This window comes from Schistocerca gregaria, chromosome 3 (genome assembly GCF_023897955.1).
Source record: "Schistocerca gregaria isolate iqSchGreg1 chromosome 3, iqSchGreg1.2, whole genome shotgun sequence".
In the NCBI taxonomy this organism is placed as follows: Eukaryota; Metazoa; Arthropoda; class Insecta; order Orthoptera; family Acrididae; genus Schistocerca; species Schistocerca gregaria.
In genome coordinates, this window is record NC_064922.1 from 621,639,552 (window position 1) to 621,667,446 (window position 27,895).

At 43.2% G+C, this 27,895-nt stretch overlaps 1 protein-coding gene across 1 annotated transcript in view; it reads right to left on the bottom strand.

The window, feature by feature from the left end:
• LOC126355535 (translation initiation factor IF-2-like) overlaps positions 1–27,895 on the bottom strand; it is a 148,402-nt gene that overhangs the window by 70,791 nt on the left and 49,716 nt on the right. The window lies entirely within an intron of this gene.

Sequence of the window (27,895 nt, forward strand, 5' to 3'; positions counted from 1 at the left end):
AAAATGGTTCAGTATTTCTGCAGGGGTCTTCCATCAACTTGTTGAGACCATGCCGTATCGAGTTGCTGCGCTGTGCCGGACAGTAGGATGTCAGAGACGACATTAGGAGATATCACATCATTTTTGCTATCTCAGTTGCGCTACTTGACCAAAAGCACCCGGACCCAACCACGTAGTGCGTTATTTATAATGCTACAACCCATTGCTTCAGTTGATTTCTCAATTTGTATTCATTTTTTGTAAACATTTGTATTAATGAATTTCGTCAGTAATTAGTGTTTAAGAAAACATAATGCATGTTGATAGGATAAATAACACTTATTTACGTCAAATGATTGTAGCAAATACGTTGCCAAATTAGGAAAGTTTTCACTGTATAAAGCACAGAGAATATCTTTCGTATAACAGTAACATCGCTGGCACGCGTGCGTTAGTCCTCGATGTGCAGGCAGAGATGTAATCGCGAAGCATCTGTGGTGTGGAACAGACGTTAGTGTTGGCGCTCAAATGCCAGACTGTTTTGCCGCGAAAATGTTTTTTTATAGTATGCGGCCAACCAAATTACGAGGACTATACGGAAAGTGTGGTTCGATCGGGCACGAAATGCAAATCACAGTGAATATTGGATGTAGCTTTCCATAGGTGCGTTGGACAGTGCCTCTAGTATTCCCGTGGATCGCGTCAGCGCGCTCTTTTCAGTTCTGAGCGCAAAGTGAACACGTAAAGATGCCTAGAAAATAGTGTCTCCCGCCAAGAACGAGGGCCTAGTGAGAGCTTCTGCCTGATGCCATGCAGCCCATGTAACATAGCTGTTATATAAAAAGAAAGAAGACCTAAACTGATTAGCTTACAGCACCTATCTGGAATTAATGTTATTAGCACATCCAGCACAGATCCCATTATTCCATGATATCCTTGGAAACATAATAAAAAACACATACAATAAAATAAACAGCACTCATCAAAAAAAGCTAGACAATTTGAGAAAGAAAAACAAGCTGACTATCGATAAATATGTAAATAAGAATAGTAATCCCCACAAATGTTTCCCAAGAGTTGTAATTTCTACCAACATTGAGTTCAGTCAGACAGAAATGACACTACTAGATACAGGTTTGAAGTATAATATAAATCCAAGTATCAATCACCAAAACATAAAAGATACCATATGCTCACTAAAGATAGCCAGTGACTTTGCAAAACTTAGTGACACTGAACAAACGGTAATAGGCCACAAGGCTAGTAAAATTATACAGAAACACATAACCACAAAAGCAACAAAAACAAACAACTTTGAAATAAATGTACTCCAGTCAATCAATAAGAAACTACAAAACCATAATGCACTGGCAGTAAATCTAATAAAGGTTCCACAACAGTTATCATTTTAAGGATGATTATATACACAGAACACTCAAATTCTTTGCAAACAACCACATACTGGAAGTCCACATTGACCCCACACCAAAGTTTCAAGCTAAAATAAGAAAATGCCTCAACAACAGTAACTTTCTTTTCACTAAGAACGAAGTACGAGACCTCATTGTGATGAATCCAACAACCCCCAAACAGACCACAACCAAAAGTCCATAAAATCAACACACCCATCACGCCTATTGTGAACTCAATTAATAGACCAGCCTGCAAATTAATGAGAGAACTAAATATACTTGTAGAAAAATACACATTTGAAAAATCATATTCCATAAAGAACATCAATGAACTTATTAACAGTTTGAAAGACTTGGCGGTACCACCTCAAGCTAAGCTTCTATTCCTAGATATTGTTAACCTTTACAGCAGTATACCTGTAGATGAAACAGTTGAGATAAAAACAATGAACCTATTGAGAAACAATGAGCTAACCAGAAATCATAGAACTTGTAGATGTACTTAATCTAGTACTCTCACATAATTAGTTCTCTTTTAACAACAAAATTTACAAGCAGGACCAAGGACTAGCAATGGGAAGCCCTCTCAGTGGCCTATTAACTGAAATATTTATCAACCATATAGAAAATAAAATTCTAACACTAAATGATAACATCACAAGCAAAGTTAAATTCTATAAGAGATATGTAGATGACACCCTCATTCTATTTGATGGCACAGAATATGAAGTGACAAACCTCTTTAACAAATTCAATAGCCTACATAAAAATATTCAATTCACCGTTGAACAGGAAGAAGACAACACCATACCTTTTCTTGACATAAAAATACCAAAACAGGACCAAAAAGTAACTTTCAATGTTTGCAGAAAACCTATTGACACTGACACCACTACACCAAACTCCTCAACACATTCCTCCTACCACAAAAAAGCTGCTTATAGATCAGTGCTGTACAGAGCACACAAATTTCCACTTCAACATACAGAACTCCAACAAGAAATAGAAACCATAACATATACTGCAATAAGCAATGGATATGGCCCTGCTCTAATTAATACAATGTCACAACAGATAAAAAATAAACTGAACAAACAACATCAAACTACACTCACAACTGACAGTGTCCCAGCAGTCAAATATGTAAAAATGCCATATCTTGGAATAGTATCTGACAAATTAACCAGACTATTCAAAAACACAGAAGTAAAACTTAGCTGCAGCACCAACAACAACCTAAGTAGGAAGCTTATTCACAATATAAAACCACCAGATACAAGTCTTGATGCATCTGGTTTTTACAAAATTACCTGCAGCCAATGCATTAAATATTATATCGGCCAAACAGGCAGAAATTTCAGAACACAATTCAAAGAACATTTAGACTGTTACAGGCTTGATAAATCTAACAAATCAGCAGTAGCAACTCACATTAAAGACACAGGCCACCCTTTGAAAATCGAAGAGAATTTCGAAATTTTACATAAAATAGGAAAAAGTAAAAGGATGGATATCATGGAAGAAATGGAAATTTTCATACACAGCAATTAACCGTATTCAAAAACTCAAAATTCTTCAACAGTCTTAAGCCAGTTCTAACTCAATAGATTCAAGAAATGTCAACGTAAATAATTGATTAGAACCAAGAATATCGATACAAAACCTCGATAATCGATACAAACTCACGTGCTACAGTCCGCCATCTTGTGTTGTGTGTATAACATCCAAAGACCTTGTAAAAAATAACTAGACTTACTGATGGCGCTGCAGTCGCGGGATAATTTGAACCTTCGGCTGGACGCCATTATAGTGGTTGTAGTCTGATGTCTTGCGTAGTATTGTTGTTTATGAAGACCCTGATTTAACGTATATTTGTTGGGGCGTACATACAGTATTTGTTACTCGTAATTCTACTGTCTGTACGTTCCAATCAAAAGAAGGACAGTGGTCAAGAGCAGTGCAGCGATTAATTGTACGAATAAATTCGAGAAAGGAACGAATATTACGTTTCACAGGTATGTGAATATTTTAAGTTGTTTTGTATGTCAGTGCACTTGCTTAATAAATGTTTTTGTAACATGGTATTAGCATAATGTCTGTGCATCTATTTTCAGGTTTCCTTTCTCAAACCCACAGCTGTTACAAAAATGGTTACACGCTGTCAGGAGGTAAAATTTCTGACCGACAGAATACCATTTTATATGTTTTAATCATTTTAAAGAAAGTTGGCTGATCGGTAACGTTTTCATGGTCTAGGTTAGGTTGAAACTTGATAATTTGGTCGTGAGTTGCCAAAGCACTGTGCCATATATAACGCACTTCTCGTCATAAAATCTAAAGCAAGGTAGAGTCAGAAAATATCTATTAATATAGTGGGGAAGTCTTCAAGTATTTTGATGCATTTTGCGTACATCTATCGTAAATGAACTACGAAAAATGCTAGGGGTCCAGTACATAACTTTTAGCTACGGCAGATTCCATGTAGTACAACAAGTGTCTGGTGCAGTTTTTAAATCGGTTAGTGCTCTTAGAACGGCAGGTTATCAAGATTTTAGTGGGTTTGAACGTGGTTTTATAGTCAGCGCACGAGAGACGGGACACAGCATCTCTGAGGTAGCGATGAAATGGGGATTTTCCCTTACGACCATTTCACGAATGTACCGTGAATATCAGGAATGAGGTAAAACATCAAATCTCCGACATTGCTGCGGTCGGGAAAAGATCCTGCGAGAACGGGACCAACGACTACTGAAGAGAATCATTCAACGTGACAGAAGTGCAATCCTTCCCCAAACTGCTGCAGATTTCGATGCTGGACCCTCAACAAGTGTCAGCGTGCGAGCCATTCAACGAAACATCATCGACAAGGACTTTCGGAGCCGAAGGCCCAGTCGTGTACCCTTGATGACTGCGCGACAGAAAGCTTTACGACTCTCCTGGGCCGTTAACACCGACTGTTGATGACTAGAAACATGTTGCCTGGCGGGACGAGTTCGTTTCAGACTGTATCAAGCAGATACGTGTGTACTGTTATGGAGACTACCTCATGAATCCATGCACCCTGCGTGTCGACAGGTCGGCGGGAGACTGTTCAAGCTGATCGAGGCTCTGTAATGGTGTGGTGGTGTGCAGTTGGAGCGATATGGGATCCCGATATGTCTAGATACGACGCGGACAGATGACACGTACGTAAGCATCCTGTCTGATCATCTGCATCCATTCGTGTCCACTGTACATTCCAACGGATTTGGGCAACTCCAGCAGGACAATGTGACGCCCCAGACGACCAGAATTGCTACATAGTGGGTACAGGAAGACTGTTCTGAGTTTAAATACTTCCGCTGGCCACCAAACTCCCCAGACATGACCATATTGAGCGTATCTGGGACGCCTTGCAACGTGCTGTACAGAAGAGATCTCCACCCGCTCTTACTCTTGCGGATTTATGGACAGCCCTGCAGTATTCATGGTGTCGATTCCCTCCAACACTACTTCAGACATTAGTCGAGGGCATGCCACGTCGTGTTGCGGTATTTCTGCACGCTCGCGGGGATCGTACACGATATTAGGCAAGTGTACCAGAATCTTCGGCTCTTCAGCGTATATTTTGTCAGCAAGCATTGACGTTCTGATTCGACGCCCTGTTTCCACTGACAGAGGAACGTTAGGTACACGCGTCACATTAAAACTTTACATACACCGGTAGAGTATGAACGCTACATGTCACTGAATGCTAGATGTCATGGGATGCGAGCCCGTTAGTAAAAAGGAGGCGGGAGTACTGAGTTGTCTGCAGAGAAGGGATAACAGCGGAATGGGTCGCTCAGGAGAGCTCAGTTACTTCGAACGTAGACTCGTTATTGGATGTTATCTGAGTAAAAATCCACCAGAAATATTTCAGCCGTTCGATAGTTGTCCAAGTCGACAGCTGGCTGGGTAACTGTGAAGTTACTGGTGGCAGGCAGACATCGTGTGCTGGGAGACAGGGACCGTCGGGCACTGTGGAGGGTGGTCCTAAAAATCATGTAAAATCAGTGGAAGCAATCAACCGCGAGTTCCAAAGTGTTATCAGCAGTCCAGGTAGCTTAATAACTGTGTGTACAGATTAAAAAGAATGGGGTCAAGAGGTCGAGCAGTTCCCAATGAGACACACATTTCTGTACTCAGTGCTAAGCGACATCTGAAGTGGTCTACATCTACATGGATACTCTGCAAATCACATTCAAGTGCCTGGCAGAGGGTTCATCAAACCACCTTCGCAATTCTCTATTATTTCAATCTCGCATAGCGCGTGGAAAGAATGAACGCCTATATCTTTCCGTACGAGCTCTGATTTCCCTTATTTTATCGTGGTGATCGTTCCTCCCTATTTAGGTCGGTGTCAACAAAATATTTTTTCATTCGGAGGAGAAGGTTAGTGACTGGAATTTCGTGAGAAGATTCCGTCCCAACGAAAAACGCCTTTCTTTTAATGATTTCCAGCCTAAATCCTGTATCATTTCTGTGACACTCTCTCGCATATTTCGCGATAATACAAAACGTGCTACCGTTCTTTGAACTTTTTCGATGTACTCCGTCAGTCCTATCTGGTAAGGATCCCACACCGTGCAGCAGTATTCTGAAAGAGGACGGACCAGCGTAGTGTAGACAGTTCCTTTAGTAGGTCTGTTACATTTCCTAAGTGATCTGCCAATAAAACGCAGTCTTTGGTTAGCCTTCCCCACAACATTTTCAATGTGTTCCTTCCAATTTAAGTTGTTCGTGATTGTAATACCTAGGTATTTAGTTTAATTTACGGCTCTTAGATTAGACTGATTTATTGTGCAACCGAAGTTTAGCGAATTCCTTTTAGCACTCGTGTGGATGACCTCACACTTCTCGTTATTTAGGGTCAATTGTCACTTCAGATATCTTTTCTCAATAGTGTTGCAGTTTGTTTTGATCTTCTGATGACTTGATTAGTCGATAAACGACAGCGTCATCTGCAAAACAACCGAAGACGGCTGCTCAGATTGTCTCCAAAATCGTTTATACAGATAAGGAACAGCAAGGGCAACACTACCTTGGGGAACGCCAGAAATCACTTCTGTTTTACTCGATGACTTTTCGTCAATTACTGCGAACTGTGACCTCTCTGACAGGAAATCACAAATCTACTCACATAACTGAGCACGCAATTTCACTACGAGCCGCTTGTGTGGTACAATGCCAAAAGCCTTCCGGAAATCCAGAAATACGGAATCGATCTGAAATCCCTTGTCAATAGCACTCAACACTTCATATGAGTATAGAGTTTGCTGTGTTTCACATGAAACGATGTTTTCTAAATCCGTGTTAACTGTTTGTAAACATACCTTTTTCGAGGTAATTCATAATGTTCGAACACAATGTATGTTCTAAAATCCTGCTACATGTCGACGTTAACGATATGGGCCTGTAATTTATTGGATTACTCCTGTTAAGGAAGAAGTCGCCGGACAATGGATGACTGGGACGGAGTGGTTTGCAGTGAGCAGTCACGCTGTATCCTGTGGCAAACCGATGGAACGTGGAACTATTGGACACTGGGCTAGCAGTCCGCCCTGATAGATGAGTAGTCAACGTGACGGATTGCCGTCCTACGGGCCCGGATTCGATTCCCGGCTGGGTCGGGGATTTTCTCCGCTCAGGAACTGTCTGTTGTGTTGTCTTCATCTTCATTTCACCCCCATCTGGCGCGCAGGTCGCCCAATGTGGAGTCGAATGTAATAAAACCTGCACCAAGGCGGCCGGATCTGGCCCACGAGGGGCCTCCCGGCCAATGACGTCAAACGCTCATTTCATTTCCATTCAGGCACAAGTCCGATTGTCCATATCTGGATATTTCGTGATTTTTACCTGAACTGTTTAAGGAGCATGCCGAGATGTTTTGCTTCGAAAAGGACGGGGACAATTTATTTCCCCATCCTTTAAAATACGAGCCCGTACTGCGGTTCTAATGACTTCGTCGTTGGGATGACAAACTCTAATCCTCTGTAACCTGATGATGACTAGCTCCTGGAACACGTAGCACAAGACAGTAAAAGTCTTTACTAAACAAACACAAACACAAATTATTACCTAAATCCATTCATTTAGCTTTGAGGTTTCTGGTATACATGTAATGTATGCTCTCTGTCAACATCACAAACTAAGACGAGACGTATGTTAACAATTAATAGTAGTATAGCTTTGAGTAGGATACGTGTGAATTATCGGAAAATAAATAATGCATTTCATTTAATTACTTAACGTCTCTCAGCGCAGATTTCTACAAATACACAGAATATTCATAAATTTTCTATATAATTTTCGACTTTAATAACTTTAAGACTATACTAGATAATAAGTAACAAATGATTTGGAAAACTTCACAAGAAAACTCGTTATATGTTGTTTCTTCATTCATACACGTCAGTGTGTTCACGCCTTAGTGGCACGGAAGACGTCAAGTCGGTGTTCATTTTCCCTCCATGCGAGTTGCAGGAACGCTACGACGACATCTTTAGAAACATTGCGAGTGAGCGTCTTCAGGTCCTGCAGGTTTGTAACTTTGGTTTCCTTTACAAACAGCCACAAGAGGAGCACAAGTGAAACCAAGTGATTGGGGCGCCCACACACTTGTACTATCTCGTTTAATGCATCTCCCAGAAATCTTTCGTACAGAAATTGATAGACATTTGGGGATCAATTGGTTCGAATAAGACAACAGTGTGCATATCCACTGTTGATCGTATACTCTTTAAAAAGGAATGGACCTATGATGAAACTGTGCCTAATCCCACACCACACCTCTGAATTTCACATTTAACATGAGGACACAGTGATCCCAACACACGAAGTTTATGTACGTAATGATCAGCTGATTCAACGAGAAAAAAAAATCTTTTAAAAAATTTAGTCTATCGACTGCAAACTCTTCGCACTGATGTTTGTAAGCTGACTTTCTTCTAATGCAGGTGCACCTTCCTGTTTGTCGTACGCACTAATCTGGTCGAATATCTTGCAGTCGCCACAAATACATTATCCACTTCAGATGGGCGACCCGCCCCCTTTTAATGGAGAACACTACCTGTTTCCATAAATGACATATGTTGAGCTCTAATAGATGCTGACGACAGTTGTTCCCTGCCATGTTGTGCTCGAAAGTTTCGTTACTCTTAGGTAAAGGATTTCGTCTCTATGGACCAAGGATATCAACGACATCTAATAGTCGCTCACGCATGGTTGTATATATATATATATATATATATATATATATATATATATATATATATATATATATACAACCATGCGTGAGCGGCGACTATTAGACGGAAGGGGTCCGACAGCAGATCAGCTCTTGATTCCACCAGGGAGGAGGTACACGGCTCGTATTGTCTCTAGTTCAACCACGCCTAGACGGTCAATACTGCTGTTCAATCACGTCCCCATTGTTACTTTGTGCCAGGAAGGGCTCTAAACAAGGGAAGTGTCCACGCGTCTCGGAGTGAACCAAAGCGATGTTGTTCAGAGATGGAGGAGATACAGAGAGACAGGAACTGTCGATGGCATACCTCGCTGAGGCCGCCGAACGGCTACTACTAGAGTGGATGACCGCTACCTACGGATTATGGTTCGGAGGTACCCCGACAGCAATGCCACCATGTTGAATAACGCTTTTCCTGTCGCCACAGAATGTCTTGTTACGACTCAAACTGTGCGCAATAGGCTGCAAGATGCGCGACTTCACTCCCGACGTCCATGGCGAGGTCCATCTTTGCAACCACGACACCATGCAGCGCGGTACAGATGGGACCAACAACATGCCAAATGGACCGCTCCGGATTGGCATCACGTTCTCCTTCAATCCAGACAATAGTCGGAGACGTGTTTGGAGGCAACCCGGTCAGACTGAACGCCTTAGACGCCTTGTACGATATGTGAATGCCATCACCCGATCGATAGTGCAACCGTATCGGCAGCACATTGGCGAGGCATTCGTCTGGCGTGTGGAGCAAGGTGGAGGTTCTCTGGTGTTTTGGGGTGGTATTATGTGAGGCCGACGTACGCCACTGGTGGTCATGGAAGGCGCCGTAACGATTGTACGATACGTGAATGCCATCCCCCGATCGATAGTGCAACCATATCGGCAGCATATTGGCGAGGAATCCGTCTTCATGGACGACATTTCGGTTCCCCTTCTTGCACATCTTGTGAATGACTTTCTCCAGGATAACGACATCGCTCGACTAGAGTGGCCAGGCCAGCATGTTCTCCAGACATCAACCGTATCAAACATGCCTGGGATAGATTGAAAATGGCTGTTTATGGACGACGTGTCCAGCAATCACTCCGAGGGATCTACGCCGAATCGCCGTTGGGGAGTGGGACAATCTGGACCAATAGTGCCTTGATGAACTTGTGGAAAGTATGCGACGACGAATACGGGCGTGCATTAATGCAAGAGGAAGTGCTACTGGGGAATTAGAGTTACCGGTGTGTACAGCAATCTGGACCACCACCTCTGAAGGTCTCGGTGTATGGTGGTACAACACGCAATGCGTGGTTTTCATGAGTAATAAAAAGGACGGAAATGATGTTTATGTTGATCTCTATTCCAATTTTCTGTACAGCTTCCGGAACTCTCGTAACCGAGGCGATGCAAAACTTTTTTTGATGTGTGTTTATATGAGTTATCTTGTCACATGTTGAAAATCAGTTTAGTTTTAAAGTTATTAAAATCCCAACTTGTAAAACTAATTTACAGACTCCCTACACTTCCGCAGGCACATTCTGGTGATTATCTTAAATTAAGGACGGCTAACAGGACGAAATGTTTTGAAGTTGATACGCGGTTCCCTCTCCTGCTAGGACTTGGCAGCAAGCGCCTGCGGAATTCAAGGTCTCTTAAAAGTTCCTCGGAGAGGCAGAGCAGCGAATCTAGATTGGCGAGCATCCAGAGCAGTGCTGGCGTGGCCGGAAGAGCGTAGGCCAGCACACGCGTTACGGGAGCGGCCGCTGGCTGCTCCGTCGTAAGGAAGAGTAGGGTAGGGACGCCTCACCTGACAGCGCCCCGCTATGGAGACCATAGAAGGGGACCAAGTCTTCTTTCTAACTGTAACTCCACTCCTGTTCGTCCTTAACGCTATGCTGAAGGTCATTTGTTGAAGTTTCGAAAGGCTCTAGTAGTGCAGTGAAAAGACAGCTCACGTCATAAATAGCTTTATTTCTATTCTTCTTCTACTACCAACTCTTCTCCATTTACTATTGCATGTCAGCAGTCATGAATATCTCAGGATTTACGTACACATAGCTGACAGAACAACCTAGCTTCAATTTGTGGTATCTTTGAATGTCTGTGACGTATGAAGTATGAGAATGCAACTTATTTACACTGTGCAATGACGTTAATGTGACTACCTGTAGAAAGCCTGAATAACCCCATTTTGCAGAGCAGACTGCTGCGAGACGTTGAGGAATAGTTTCAGTGAGGTTCTGGAAGGGACCGACGGGGATGTGAAGCCGTGCCAACTCTAGTCCCACGGCCATCTGCCCTAGGTTTCTCGGTTGGGGATCCATTGCAAGAAGAGCCAGATCGAGTTGGTTCCACAGATTCCCGATTGGGTTTGAAACCTGGGAGTTTGGTGGCCAGGGGAGTACGGTAAGTCATACTGATGCTCTTCGAACCACCCACACACACTGTGAGCTGTGCCACACGTTGTATTGTCCTGCCGGTGCCAAAGAAAAGCAAACTGCATGTAGGACTGGATATGGTCCTCAAGGATAGATTCACATTCGTGCCAACTTGTTGTGCCTTCCAACGTGACGAGATGTACAAAGGGACACCACGAAAACATCCCCCCCGGCTCCTGCTTGGAATCTGCCGACGACTGTTTCGAGCTTTATGTAAACATTGCTCCACAACATCGTAGCCAAAACTTCTAGTGTCTGTGACGTATGAATTACGTGAATGCAACTTTAAACCGGTTCAGATGGCTCTGAGCACTATGGGACTTAACACCTGCGGTCATCAGTCCCCAAGACTTAGAACAACGTAAACATAACTAACCTAAGGACATCACACGCATCCATGCTCGAGGCAGGATTCGAACCTGCGACCGCAGCAGCAGCACGGTTCAGGACTAAAGCGCCTAGAATCGCTCGGTTACAGCGGCTGGCGAATGCAGCTTTCATACAACGATGTGTATAGATGTCGTTTGTTACATTACTACGAGAGGTCATAAAGATTTAATCATCACCTCAAAAAAAATGAAGCTACCGCCATGAAACTTGGTGTTAGCCCTTCAGTACGTCTTTACCCTTCCACAAGGATGTGTTACTTGGCGTAGTTCTTGGCTATAAAATTGTGTATTCGGTTGTTAAGGAGAAGATTTACCTACAAAATCACAGCGCCGTCGTTGTGGAAATACCTTCCAAGAAATAGCTTCTTCATCTGTGGAAAGAGGAAGAAATCGCAGACTACGGCGTCACGAAAGTACACGGACAATGTTGACAGTGTTATGTGCAGATGGAGGTGGAGTGTTGTTGTGGAGCAATCAAACGACTTTCACGCTGAGGTTCGTGTTGACAGTCCGCTTTAACCCTGTCAAAAGATGTCGGTAGCTTGCACCTGTGGCTGTTTGCTCCTTCAAGGCATAATACACTGATAAGCCAAAACGTCGAGGCCACCTGCTAATAGCTTGTTTTTTCTCTGCCTCGTGATGACTGGGTGTTGTGTGACGTACTTAGGTTAGTTCTAGGGGACTGATGACCATATCCGTTAACTCTCATAGTGCTCAGAGCCATTTGAACCATTTGAACAGCTTGTTTGTGCGTTTTTGGAACGACATACATCACTGATTCTGCGTGTCAGGGATCCGAAAGTTTGTTGGTACGTTGGTAACGGCATGTGGCATTAGATGTCTACGCACAGGTCATGTAATTCGCGTAAATAACGAACCACTGATGTGCGTACGCGGTGATAGCGCATGGGTTCCATACAATTTGCATCAGGCGAATTTGGTAGCCGAGGCATTAACCTGAGCTCACTGTAATGCTTCTCAAACGAGTGTAAGTCGATTCTGGCTCCGAGACACTGACAATCACAGTGCCGAAAGATGACATCGCTGTCGGGAAAGACATCAAGCATGAAGAGTTGCAGGTAGTTCACAGGTGTCAGTGGGCCTGCGATTACTACCACAGGACCCGTGGAAGCGCAGGAGAATGTCTCCCGTAGAATAATGCTGCTCTCACCAGTCTGCATTCTTGGCGCGCTGCACGTTTCGAGCCGCCATTCACACCGATGACGGCGTTTGTGGAGACGACCATCGACATAGTGTAGCAAAAATGAGATTCACCCGTAGGACCGACACGTTTCCTTCGATCGAAGGTCAAATCCCGATGGTGCCGTGCCCACTGCAATCGTAAATTGCGATGTCGTTGTATCAAGAAGTGAACACGTAGGGGTGGTCTGCTGCGGAGCTCCGTGCTCAACAATGAACGATGAACAGTGTGTGCACCAGCATAGTGCTCTTTCGGTAGACATGCCACAGATCACCATCTGTCCTACTTTACAGAGCAGACAAGCCTCCGAATCCCATGTTCTGTGAAGAGTCGCGGACGTCCTAACATTTAGTGCCTAGTGGTAGTTTCACTGTCCTTCTATCTCTTTCCGTAGATCATAGCGGCAGTAGTATTTGAACTTTCGACCAGCTTCGCCGTTTTCGAGATATTCGTTCATAGGTTCTACTTAATAATAATCTGACCTTTGTCAAAGTATTTTGTTGTTGTTGTTGTCGTCTTCAGTCCTGAGACTGGTTTGATGCAGCTCTCCATGCTACTCTATCCTGTGCAAGCTTCTTCATCTCCCACTACCTACTGCAACCTAAATCCTTCTGAATCTGCTTGGTGTATTCATCTCTTGGTCTCCCTCTACGATTTTTACCCTCCACGCTGCCCTCCAATACTGAATTGGTGATCCCTTGATGCCTCAGAACATGTCCTACCAAACCGATCCCTTCTTCTAGTCAAGTTGTGCCACAAACGTCTCTTCTCCCCAATCCTATTCAACAAGTCCTCTTTAGTTATGTGATCTACCCAAGTAATCTTCAGAATTCTTCTGTAGCACCACATTTCGAAAGCTTCTATTCTTTTCTTGTCTAAACTATTTATCGTCCATGTTTCACTTCCATACATGGCTACACTATTACAAAACTTTCAGAAACGACTTCCTGACACTTAAATCTATACTCGATGTTAACAAATTTCTCTTCTTCAGAAAAGCTTTCCTTCTCATTGCCAGTCTACATTTTATATCCTCTCTACTTCGACCATCATCAGTTATTTTGCTCCCCAAATAGCCAAACTCCTTTACTACTATAAGTGTCTCATTTCCTAATCTAATACCCTCAGCATCACCCGACTTAATTCGACTACATTCCATTATCCTCGTTTTGCTTTTGTTGATGTTCATCTTACATCCTCCTTTCAAGACACTATCCATACCGTTCAACTGCTCTTCCAAGTCCTTTGCTGTCTCTGACAGAATTACAATGTCATCGCCGAACCTCAAAGTTTTTATTTCTTCTCCATGGATTTTAATACCTACTCCGAATTTTTGTTTTCTTTACTGCTTGTTCAATATACAGATTGAATAACATCGGGGACAGGCTACAACCCTCTCTCACTCCCTTCCCAACCACTGCTTCCCTTTCATGCCCCTCAACTCTTATAACTGCCATTTGGTTTCTATACAAATTGTAAATAGCCTTTCGCTCCCTGTATTTTAGCCTTGCCACCTTCATAATTTGGAAGAGAGTATTCCAGTCAACATTGTCAAGTGTTACATTATCTCAGTGGATTTCCAAAGTTGCGCTCCATATTTTCGATAGGGTGAACCTCAGTCGTGTCTTCTCCGCTTACATAGTTTTGTTACAGCGTCACGTGACCGCAACACCACCATGTGGCATCCAAGGTCGCGGTGGGCAATGGTCCTAATGTTTGCCTTATCAGTGTATATCAGCCCTGCATCACGGCTGTTCCAAAAAAAACACATCACCTTGCTCGATGATGCTGGGCCTTCACTTTATTCGGCGGCGATTTGCAAACCGAGCACTGGTGATTAGGCGGCTAAATAAGTCAAGTGAATTGGCTTGACACTACTGCAACATTTTCGCTGCTGCCTCAGTTTGGCAAGTGTTTTGAATGGGAGCGAGAGGCGGAATCCAGGGGGTTCAAAATATCGCACAAAATGTTAGAAACTGATTCAGGGGTGGTATATATTCGCTGAGTCTCCTGCTCACTAGATCAAGGCCGGGGTTCGAACACAGGGCTCCTGCTCGGTAGACCGAGGAGCTAACCTCTACGCCACTCTGGCACAACGGCTGCACGGACTACGCTAGCACGCCTCCTCCTCTTGGTGTTCTCCCTAAAGTGGAACATCACTGTAGAGGCTTTGGAACTATATTGCATGTATAAGTCGTAGATGGGTGGGACTTGAAAAAATCTCTGGAACCATATTGAGTTATTTGATTCATGGATATTTTTCGTTTTTTTTCCGCTATCGTGCGCAGTGTAATATTCCGGCTGCCTCTTCTATTCCAATCTCCGGTTCGTCGCAGAGAGATGTTCTGTCACTCCGTCCTTCATGGCTCACACTTTCTGAGTTGTAACGGTGCAGCAGCAATTGCCCCACATTGGGTACTAAAAAGTAGCGCGCCCAAGAAGATGCTTAGGAAAAAGAATGAAACGCAAACAGTTCTTGCTTCTCAGGATGCGCCCTAGTCTCTCTTGGCTGTTGTGAAGTTCGTAGATGCCTCAGGAGACGGTTATGATGTGGGGAAACTGCAGAAAAACCGGCGTTGAACATACAACTCTTCTTTATTATTCAGCCTGGACTGTCAAACCGTTGCGTCCTCATCTTTGATGCGGATTAGCGTCGGCTCGTGAAATTACAACTTGTAGTCGCGGGTGAGACAGCTCAGAACATGTGGTGGACACGTGTGGCTCTGTAGGGAGTGCACCAGGGATGGCGGCTATGGCTGAAACAACTGGTTTTCGGTTACACCGGTTGTTTTAGTCTGCAGTCTAACGTGACTGTTAAAACCGTCCGAAACAAAAGTTTTTATTTCTTCTCCATGAATTTTAATAACTACTCCGAATTTTTCTTTTCTTTCCTTTACTGCTTGTTCAATATACAGATTGAATAACATCGGGGACAGGCTACAACCCTGTCTCACTCCCTGATTCCCTTCCATGCCCCTCGACTCTTATAACTGCCATCTGGTTTCTGTACAAATTGTAAATAGCCTTTCGCTCCCTGTATTTTACCCCTGTCACCTTCAGAATTTGAAAGAGAGTATTCCAGTTAATATTGCCAAAAGATTTCTATAAGTCTACAAATGCTAGAAACGTAGGTTTGCCTTTTCTTAATGTTTCTTCTAAGGTAAGTCGTAGGGTCAGTATTGCCTCACGTGTTGCAACATTTCTACGAAATCCAAACTGATCTACCGTGAGGTCCGCTTCTACCAGTTTTTCGATTCGTCTGTAAAGAATTCGCGTTAGTGTTTTGCAGCTGTGACTTATTAAACTGATAATTCTGTAATTTTCACATGTGTCAACACCTGCTTTCTTTGGGATTGGAATTATTATATTCTTCCTGAAGTCTGAGGGTATTTCGCCTGTCTCATACATCTTACTCACCAGATGGTACAGTTTTGTCAGGACTGGCTCTCGCAAGGCTGTCACTAGTTGTAATGGAATGTAGTCTACTCCCGGGCCTTGTTTCGACTCAGGTCTTTCAGTGCCCGGTCAAACTCTTCATGCAGTATCGTATCTCCCATTTCGTCTTCATCTACATCCTCTTCCAATTCCATAATATTGTCCTCAAGTACATCGCCCATGTATAAACCCTCTATATACTCCTTCCACCTTTCCGCCTTCCCTTCTTTGCTTAGAACTGGGTTTCCATCTGAGCTCTTGGTGTTCATACAAGTGGTTCTCTTATCTCCAAAGGTCTCTTTAATTTTCCTGTAGGCAGTATCTATCTTACCCCTAGTGAGATAAGCCTCTACATCCTCATATTTGTCCTCTAGCCATCCCTGCTTAGCCATTTTGCACTTCCTTTCGATCTCATTTTTGAGACGTCTGTATCCCTTTTTACCTGCTTCATTTACTGCATTTTTATATTTTCTCCTTTCATCAATTAAATTAAATATTTCTTCTGTTACCCAAGGATTTTTTTTATCCTCGTCTTTTTACTTACTTGATCGTCTGATGCCTTCACTACTTCTTCCCTCAAAGCTGCCCATTCTTCTTCTACTGTATTTCTTTCCCCTATTTCTGTCAATTGTTCCCTTATGCTCTCCCTGAAACTCTCTACAACCTCTGGTTCTTTCAGTCTATCCAGGACCCATCTCCTTAATTTAGCACCTTTTTGTAGTTTGTTCAGTTTGAATCTACAGGTCATAACCAATAGATTGTGGGCAGAGTCCACATCTGCCCCTGGAAATGTCTTATAATTTAAAACTTGATTCCTAAATCTCTGTCTTACCATTATATAATCTATCTATCCAGGATTCTTCCATGTATACAACCTTCTTTTATGATTCTTGAACCAAGTATTAGCTGTGATTAAGTTATGCTCTGTGCAAAATTCTACAAGACGGCTTCCTCTTTCATTTCATCCCCCCAATCCATATTCACCTACTATGTTTCCTTCTCTCCCTTTTCCTACTGACGAATTCCAGTCACCCATGACTATTAAATTTTCGTCTCCCTTCACTATCTGAATAATTTCTTTGATTTGATCATACATTTCTTCAGTTTCTTCGTCATCTGCAGAGCTAGTTGGCATATAAACTTGTACTACTGTAGTAGGTGTGGGCTTCGTTTCTATCTTGGCCACAATAATGCGTTCACTATGCTGTTTGTAGTAGCTTACCCGCATTCCTATTTTCCTATTCATTATTAAACCTACTCCTGCATTACCCCTATTTGATTTTCTGTTTATAACCCTGTAGTCACCTGACCAGAAGTCTTGTTCCTCCTGCCACCAAACTTCACTAATTCCCACTATATCTAACTTTAACCTATCCATTTCCCTTTTTAAATTTTCTAACCTACCTGCCCGATTAAGGGATCTGACATTCCATGCTCCGATCCGTAAAACGCCAGTTTTCTTTCTCCTGATAACCACGTCCTCCTGAGTAGTCCCCGCCCGGAGATCCGAATGGGAGACTATTTTACCTCCGGAATATTTTACCCAAGACGACGCCATCATCATTTAATCATACAGTAAAGCTGCATGCCCTCGGGAAAAATTACGGCTGTAGTTTCCCCTTGCTTTCAGCCGTTCGTAGTACCAGCACAGCAAGGCCGTTTTGGTTAGTGTTCACAAGGCCAGGTCAGTCAATCATCCAGACTGTTGCCCCTGCAATTACTGAAAAGGCTGCTGCCCCTCTTCAGGAACCACACGTTTGTCTGGCCTCTCAACAGATACCCCTCCGTTGTGGTTGCACCTACGGTACGGCCATCTATATCGCTGAAGCACGCAAGCCTCCCCACCAACGGTAAGGTCCATGGTTCATGGGGGGGGGGGGGGGGGGGTTAGAAGAATATAATAATTCCAATCCCAAAGAAAGCAGGTGTTGACGGATGTAAAAATTACCGAACTATCAGTTTAATAAGTCACAGCTGCGAAATACTAACGCGAATTCTTAACAGACGAATGGAAAAACTACTAGAAGCCGACCTCGGGGAAGATCAGTTTGGATTCCGTAGAAATGTTGCAACACGTGAGGCAATACTGACCTTACGACTTATCTTAGAAGCTAAGTTAAGGAAGGGCAAACGTACGTTTCTGGCATTTGTGGACTTAGAGAAAGCTTTTGACAATGTTGACTGGAATACTCTCTTCCAAATTATGAAGGTGGCAAGGCTAAAATACAGGGAGCGAAAGGCTATTTACAATTTGTACAGAAACCAGATGGCAGTTATAAGAGTCCAGGGGCATGGAAGGGAATCAGGGAGTGAGACAGGGTTGTAGCCTGTCCCCGATGTTATTCATTCTGTATACTGAACAAGCAGTAAAGGAAAGAAAAGTAAAATTTGGAGTAGGTATTAAAATTCATGGAGAAGAAATGAAAACTTTGAGGTTCGCCGATGACATTGTAATTCTGCCAGAGACAGCAAAGGACTTGGAAGAGCAGTTGAACGGAATGGACAGTGTCTTGAAAGGAGGATATGAGATGAACATCAACAAAAGCAAAACAAGGATAACGGAATGCAGTCAAATTAAATCGGGTGATAATGAGGGAATTAGATTAGGAAATGAGACACTTAAAGTAGTAAAGGAGTTTTGCTATTTAGGGAGTAAAATAACTGATGATGGTCGAAGTAGAGAGGATATAAAATGTAGACTGGCAATGGCAAGGAGATCGTTTCTGAAGAAGAGAAATTTGTTAACATCGAGTATAGATTTAAGTGTCAGGAAGTCGTTTCTGAAAGCATTTGTATGTAGTGTAGCCATGTATGGAAGTGAAACATGGACGATAAATAGTTTGGACAAAAGGAGGATAGAAGCTTTCGAAATGTGGTGCTAGAGAAGAATGCTGAAGATTAGATGGGTTGATCACATAACTAAAGAGGACTTGCTGAATAGGATTGGGGAGAAGATAAGTTTGCGTCACAACTTGACCAGAACAAGGGATCGGTTGGTAGGACATGTTCTGAGGCATCACTGGATCACCAATTTAGTATTGGAGGGCAGCGTGTAGGGTAGAAATCGTAGAGGGAGACCAAGAGATGACTACACTAAGCAGATTCAGAAGGATGTAGGTTGCAGTAGGTACTGGGAGATGAAGAAGCTTGCACAGGATAGAGTAGCATGGAGAGCTGCATCAAACCAGTCTCAGGACTGAAGACCACAACAACAACAATGGTAGATATCAATTCTCTTGAAGGTGAGTCAGCAGGAGACGACGGTCGGTATGGGACTGAGGCTGTGAGAGAAATCGGTCACATAGTCTCCAGCAGAGAAGGTGAAGGTGAAGGAGAGACGTGTGCGGGCGACGGCGTGAGCTAAAGGTCAGAAATTGATGACTTACCTGCATCACTTTTCGGATAATATCAATTTTCCCACCCTGAAGCAACCACAAAATTAAGGGTTCAGCTATTATGTCAAGTTTATACCACGTCAATACGTTTTTTATCTTTTAAAGCAAATGGGATGTTTTACTTCATTGCTAGCCCGCTTCGTACAATACTAGGGACGGTGCCATACTGCAACGCAGCCGATGTCTGAAGACGACAGCGAGAAACTACCATACAGACCAGGTGGGGGCAAGTCTCACACACGGTCGTGTATTCGTATGGTCCACTAGACGACGCCACGCGGCAACAGGTACATTGTTGTCTTTACAATGCTGAACCTATTCTTATGTCATGTTTAGTTTCTGACTGTAGGCGCTATATTGGTTATTCAGAAGTAAAATACCGGTATCGGTTTTAACCAGTTGGTTTCTCCCATCTCTTCAGCAAGCTTAATTGGCGTCGAAGCCACTGCGAGCCGGGACGTCAGCCTTGACCAACGCAGCGCGTGGCCTCGCAACGGACACGGGTCGGCCAGCAGCGTATTCTCTGCTGCGGCAGGTCGCGGCGCTGCCTAGAATCGAACTCTGAACCGACGGCTGAAGAGCGGAGCCGGCAGGGTGGCGAACTACGTCGTTGGCGAGTGGTCTGGCAGAGGCGTGGACAGAGTGCTGGCTACCAGGGAACGACCAGTCGGTCACAGGTCCGTAGATCGCGGCCCAGAGGCGGCAGCGGCGACATACACTGTTGTTGTTGTCTTCAGTCCTGAAACTGGTTTGATGCAGCTCTCCATGCTACTCTATCCTGTGCAAGCTGTTTCATCTCCCAGTACCTACTACAACCTACATCCTTCTGAATCTGCTTAGTGTACTCATCTCTCGGTCTCCCTCTACGATTTTTACCCTCCACACTGCCCTCCAATGCTAAATTTGTGATCCCTAGATGCCTCAAAACATGTCCTACCAACCGATCCCTTCTTCTAGTCAAGTTGTGCCACAAACTTCTCTTCTCCCCAATCCTATTCAATACCTCCTCATTAGTTACGTGATCTATCCACCTTATCTTCAGTATTCTTCTGTAGCACCACATTTCGAAAGCTTCTATTCTCTTCTTGTCCAAACTAGTTATCGTCCATGTTTCACTTCCATACATGGCTACACTCCAAACAAATATTTTCAGAAATGTTTTCCTGACACTTAAATCTATATTCGATGTTAATAAATTTCTCTTCTTCAGAAACGCTTTCCTTGCCATTGCCAGTCTACATTTTATATCCTCTCTACTTCGACCATCAACAGTTATTTTACTTCCTAAATAGCAAAACTCCTTTACTACTTTAAGTGTCTCATTTCCTAATCTAATTCCCTCAGCATCACCCGATTTAATTTGACTACATTCCATTATCCTCGTTTTGCTTTTGTTGATGTTCATCTTATATCCTCCTTTCAAGACACTGTCCATTCCGTTCAACTGCTCTTCCAAGTCCTTTGCCGTCTCTGACAGAATTACAATGTCATCGGCGAACCTCAAAGTTTTTACTTCTTCTCCATGAATTTTAATACCTACTCCAAATTTTTCTTTTGTTTCCTTTACTGCTTGCTCAATATACAGATTGAATAACATCGGGGAGAGGCTACAACCCTGTCTCACTCCTTTCCCAACCACTGCTTCCCTTTCATGCCCCTCCACTCTTATAACTGCCATCTGGTTTCTGTACAAATTGTAAATAGCCTTTCGCTCCCTGTATTTTACCCCTGCCACCTTTAGAATTTGAAAAAGAGTATTCCAGTCAACATTGTCAAAAGCTTTCTCTAAGTCTACAAATGCTAGTAGCGTCGGTTCTCCTTTCCTTAATCTAGCTTCTAAGATAAGCCGTAGGGTCAGTATTGCCTCACGTGTTCCAACATTTCAACGGAATCCAAACTGATCCTCCCCGAGGTTCGCATCTACCGGTTTTTCCATTCGTCTGTAAAGAATTCGCGTTAGTATTTCGCAGCCGTGGCTTATTAAACTGACAGTTCGGTAATTTTCACATCTGTCAGCACCTGCTTTCTTTGGGATTGGAATTATTATATTCTTCTTGAAGTCTGATGGTATTTCGCCTGTCTCATACATCTTGCTCACCAGCTGGTAGAGTTTTGTCATGACTGGCTCTCCCAAGGCCGTCAGTAGTTCCAATGGAATGTTGTCTACTCCGGGGGCCTTGTTTCGACTCAGGTCTTTCAGTGCTCTGTCAAACTCTTTACGCAGTATCGTATCTCCCATTTCGTCTTCATCTACATCCTCTTCCATTTCCATAATATTGTCCTCAAGTACATCACCCTTGTATAAACCTTCTATATACTCCTTCCACCTTTCTGCCTTCCCTTCTTTGCTTAGAACTGGGTTGCCATCTGAGCTCTTGATATTCATACACGTAGTTCTCTTCTCTCCAAAGGCCTCTTTAATTTTCCTGTAGGCAGTATCTATCTTACCCCTAGTGAGATAAGCTTCTACATCCTTACATTTGTCCTCTAGCCATCCCTGTTTAGCCATTTTGCACTTCCTGTCGATCTCATTTTTGAGACGTTTGTTTTTGGGACGACATACACTATGTGATCAAAAGTATCCTGGCACCACCAGAAACATGTGTTTTTCATATTAGTCGCATTGTGCTGCCACCTACTGCCAGGTACTCCGTATCAGCGACCTCAGTAGTCATTATACATCGTGAGAGAGCACAATGGGGCGCTCTGCGGAACTCACATACTGCGAATGTGGTCAGGTGATTGGGTGTCACTTGTGCCATACGTCTGTACGCGAGATTTTCACTCTTATACCCCTAGATCCACTGTTTCGGATGTGGTAGTGATGTGGAATAGTGAAGGGGCACATACAGTGCAAAAGCGGGCCGGCCGACCTCGTCTGTTGACTGACAGACACCGCCGACAGATGAAGAGGGTCGTAATGTGTAATAGGCAGACATCTATCCAGCACAGGAATTCCAAACTGCATCAGAATCCACTGCAAATACTATGACAGGTGGGATGTGAGAAAACTTGAATATCATGTTCGAGCACCTGCTCCTAAGCCATACATCACGCTGTGCAAATGCTCGCTTGGTGTAAGGAGCGTAAACATTGGACGATTGAACAGTGGAAAAACGTTGTGTGGAGTGATGAATCACGTTCACAATCTGGCAGGGTCTGGGTATGGCAAATGCCCGGTGAACGTCATCTGCCAGAGCGTGTAGTGCCAATAGTAAAATTCGAAGGCGGTGGTTCTATGGGGTAGTCATGTTTTTCATGGAGGGGGCTTGCACTCCTTGTTCTGCGTGGCACTATCACAGCACAGGCCTACATTGATGTTTTAAGCAACTTATTGCATCCCACTGCTGAAGAGCATTCGGGGATGTCGATTGCATCTTTCAACACGATCGAGCACCTGTTCATAATGCACGTGGCGGAGTGGTTACACGACAATAACACACCTGTAATGGACTGTCCTGCACAGAGTCCTGACCTGAATCCTGTAGAACACCTTTGGGATGATTTGGAAAGCCGACTTCGTGCCAGGCCTCACCGATCGACATCGATACTCCTCCTCAGTGCAGCACTCCGTGAAGAATGGGCTGCCATTTCCCAAGAAACCTTCCAGCACCTGATTGCACGTATGCCTGCAAGAGTGGAAGCTCTCATCAAGGCTAAGAGTTGGCCAACACTATACTGAATTCCAGCATTACCGATGGAGGGCACCACGAACTTGTACGTAATTGTCAGCCAGGTGTCCGGATACCTTTGATCACATAGTGTAGTTACGGCAGAGACTCCAAGGCTGCGGCTTGACGCAGACTGGGTGCAGTTACCAGACGGCCGTACCGTGACCAGCTGGTTCGGGAAGGCTCAAATGCTGCTGCTCACTTCGCGTTACTACCTGCCGTTGTACGAGAGCCGTTCAATAACTGGTGCAATATTTTTTTTTCTCAGCCGATTTCGGTTGAAAAGATATGGAATTTTCCTTGGAACATCTTGGAATATTTCCACTTCACCTCCAATAGTTTCAGGAAGTTCCGGTAGCTGGTGGCACTATACGCACCCTTCGAAACGGCGTCTGTAGCGGAAGTGCGTTCCAAGCAGAGCGCTGTCATTGAGTTTCTTTCGGCGAAAGAACCAAACCGTCTCAGATACTCCTAGGCGTGCCCAACGGATTGCGTCTTCTGAGTTGACGCAGTCCCCTCTTCTGCAGCCTTCGTTGGTGGATGTGGTCTCGTCACCGTTTCTTTAGCCCCATCGAGGTCCAGCGTAGAAATAAATGGTGAGCGCTTTGCTCTGTGCATTATTAAGTGTTGGATGTAATTCGCGAAAACCCATGCTCTTTTGGTGAACGCTCGTCACTGAAATGTGTTTTGGGTTCTCACTTTTAGCTTTGTTTAACTTTTGCTGGTGGCCATTATTTAGGGCCTGTGTTTTTAATATGTATTAGTATCCCTGGCAATCGGAACATGTACTAGTTATTTTTAAGGCCGATGTAAAAGGGCTTACAAAAATGTGTGTGAAATCTTATGGGACTTAACTGCTAAGTTCATCAGTCCCTATGCTTACACACTACTTAACCTAAATTATCCTAAGGACAAACACACACACCCATGCCCGAGGGAGGATTCGAACGGGCTTACATTTTGGCCGGTTATAGTTATATTATTACCTGATTAAGCACAGAAGTTGATTCTCTAAAACTGTATGTGTCTTATTTTGGATGATCAGTATATCCATTACAGATGTCGAACTGTAACTATATTTTTAATGGCCGATTTATTTAGGTACAAACATACAACGAGACTTTTTTTGGATTTTTGACAAGATTAATTTTCCTACCACGAACTAGTTTACGAGCCAGTGCAGGCTCACCATATGGAGGTGTCACTAGTACATCATGTCCTTGATCCATATGCAGCCAGACGCTGTGGTCGTGGTGAGTGCACTGGCTCGTGATACCATGACAAATCCTTCCCCACAATGTACATTTTCAGGTGACACACACGCACACACATTATTTAGCTGGCACTTGGTTTTGCATTTCTTCGCAGTACGTAAACATTGAAAGTTTCGATAATGGTGAGCATCTACTTGCATATTCATATCCAACTGAATTAGCAAATTTTATAAAAATCTTTTTTATTTGAAGCACTCGTGTGTTTATTCTTTAAAATTGGGTGTACGCTTTTTGTGCACGATCACTTGTTGAAAGTGTTTTAAATCATTTGTACCTTCAGTTCTCCGTTCAACTTGAAACTTTTGTTGGTTCAATGGGCACATTTCTCTTGCTTTACGTTTAATGTTGTTGAAAGGAGGGCGGAGAAAGGATTGGAAAGGAAAGGGAAGGAACTACTGATATGCCAGACCGGTATTCTAGCTCGTGGAACAGTGTTTATCGCAGTTGGGTGGACCATCTCACCACGCCTCTCAGTGCACTCACATTCTCACCTTGCACCACCTGGCCACAGATCCCATCCATGTCCTCTATGCTCGCCACAGGATGTCGGATGGAACTGTGCATCCGCACTGAAGGTGTTGGATTCATTGCCAATCGAGACGAATGAATTATATGAATGCGTGGAGTCTGGTCTTTCGGACACGCCAAGGCCAGAGACCCGAGTAATGAACAGTTTCTTCCTATTGTATAATTTTAATGTGTGTTATGTGTGTTTTAGAACCCGAGGTGCACCACGCAATTGTGCGATGCGTTCGCTAATGCTTTCATTCTCAGCTCCTTGTAATTCTGTTTCAAAACTGTTAAACAGCGCATCTGTTTTTAGTTCTTTTGTACATTGTCATTTTAAATATTAAATTTCTTATCGGTTACGCATGTTAAAAGATTGAGTTAATTAGATTCGGAATGTTGAATCTTCCTTAACTGTGTTTCTAATGGTGGTTATTTTAAAACATTACTACAAATTACTGTGAATAGACATCTGAGAGCCACTGGGGCAAGATCTTAAGCTTTTGTGACATTTAAGATCTGCTGAAGGTTGACAAAAAATATATTAAATGTTTGTATTTGGTACATCCCAGTACCTTACCACTTCTACATCCAGACTCTCTACGATTTCACACTGTAATATGTTTAGGGAGTATTGAAAAAGAAGCCGCAATTAAATCTGTTTCTGAGTTAGCTGTCCTCTCTAAGAACGGATTGAATCTACTTTTGGGAAAAAGTGAGAGAAAGTGTACCACTGTACCGCTGAATGTTTGTTCGCGAAGTTTGATGTACAACATACATCACAAATAATGTTACACAGCGGAGGCTGGTCTGGATATTTAAAGTAACATCTTTTAGGTTTCGTACGGTAATGAAACGTAAAACGATGCCGCAATGCTGTCATTCCCCGTCGACTTCCCAGTAGTCTATTTGTGTTTAAACAGCATTCTCGACGCGCCTTAAGTGAAGATGCTTGGCAGTTCTTGGCGCTAATGTTTTCCGCGGTGTTTTGCAATTCAACACAGCCACAGATGAGCCGCCTGACAAAACGACCCCCTCCCAACGTTCTCCCGCGGGCAGAGGAGCCTCTGAGGTCAGCGCCATATTTCCCGCTGACCTGCCGAACGTGCGGAACAGTCGAGAAGGCGCTGGACAGCTGCTCTTTTGGAAGGCCCTCGATGGCTGCTGGAGGGGTCAGCCGTGACTCACTTCCGTAGTAAAACCAGGGAAGCACGTGGAATTATCTGCAGCTAATGCCCTAACAAAGATTCCTTGAGAGCTAGCTCTTGGATGTTGGGCTCTGTGTAAATTGCCTTAGACTCTCTGCTAGAGAGCCGTGCTGAGGTGTGGTTTCCTCTACTGGAGATCACAAAATATTGCCAATGGAAATTCTTTCTCTTCTTCCTGAAGTTGTTCTTCTGCTCTCGGTGTTCACTCTAGTTAATCGCCTGAGAATTGTTTTTATTTTAAATTTGTGTGGCAAAATCGCCCACAGTCGCCAGTTATCTAAGGGTGGAAAGTCGTACGGGCCTTCTGTCCGAGAATCGATGAAATTTTTATGTTGTTGTTTTCTAACTGTTGATGTTTCGTGTTTTTCGGTGTAAAGATTTGGAATCAACCAGGCATTTACCCAAACGTAGGTGAGAAACAGCTAAAAACCAACCTCAGGTGCGTACCAAACAGAGGGTCGTTAACCCGGCACTGAGATTTTATCCAGACATGACGCAACTACTTGTAAGTTGGCACGCTAAGATTTAAGCTATACGATCGTGGAAATGATGCAACTGACTGGACACACGACATGAGGTAGCCATACTAGAAGGTATAATTTGATTCTTAGAGATATCAACTTAAATATACTCATCTGCTTTGATCAGTCAGTGGCTTGATACAGAGAAAGCTTTAGAGAGTGTTGACTAGAATACAATCCTTGAAATGTTGAAGGTAGTAAGGATGCAGAACAGGGAAAGGTTATTTATAAGTTGTACAGCAACAGCACTGCAGTTCTAGCAGCCGCAGAGCAGGATGGGAAGCAGTAGCTGAAAAGAGAGGGCAACAGTTTTGTTGCCTATCTCCGAAGTCTTTACATTTAGCAAGGAAGCCAAGAAGAAATTTGGATAGGAAATAAAAGTTAAAAGAAAATGAGTAAGAACTTTGAGGTTTGCCAAGGACATTGTAATTCTGTCAGACACATAAGGATTAGGAAGAGCATCAACAAAAGTAAAACGAACGCAATGAAATGTAGTCGAATTAAATCAGCTGATGCTGTATAAATTAGATTAGAAAAATAAGACACTGAAAGTAGCACATGAGTTTTGCCTTTGGGCAGCAAAATAACTGACAAAGGGGAGAGGACTTAAAATGCAGCTTGGCAATAGCAAGCGAAGCGTTTCTGAAAAAGAGAAAATTTTTAATATCGAATACAAATTTAAGTGTTAAGAAGTTATTTATGAATATGTTTGTCAGGAGTTAAGTCTTGTACGGAAGTGAAACGCGAATAAGAAACAGTACAGACACAATGATGATAGAACGTTTTAAAGTGCAGTGCTACAAAAGAATACCGCAGATGAGGCAGGGAGATCTGATAACCAAACGGAGATTTTCATCATTTAAATTCATTTAGTATCTTTTGTTTATGATTTCAATGCAGGTTGACATTTAAGATGTATTTTATTTTTTATGTGAACAAATCCTAAGAAAATATTACCTGCTAGTATAATTTTTTTGTGTTCCATGTAAATTCATATGTAAAATCTATGTAATATCAACGTAGTAGAAAGTGACATGGCCTGATGGCTTAAAAACTGTCGCAATAGTTTTGTCGAGGAAGGAGATAGCGAGAGTCGGAAGACGAAATATGGACAAAAAGGACATGACAGTTTGTTAGCAGAGAAATGAGTTGCGTTTTGTGGAAGGGAAGTTGTATTTTGTGGTAATGGGACGGAAGGCAAAGTGTGCGA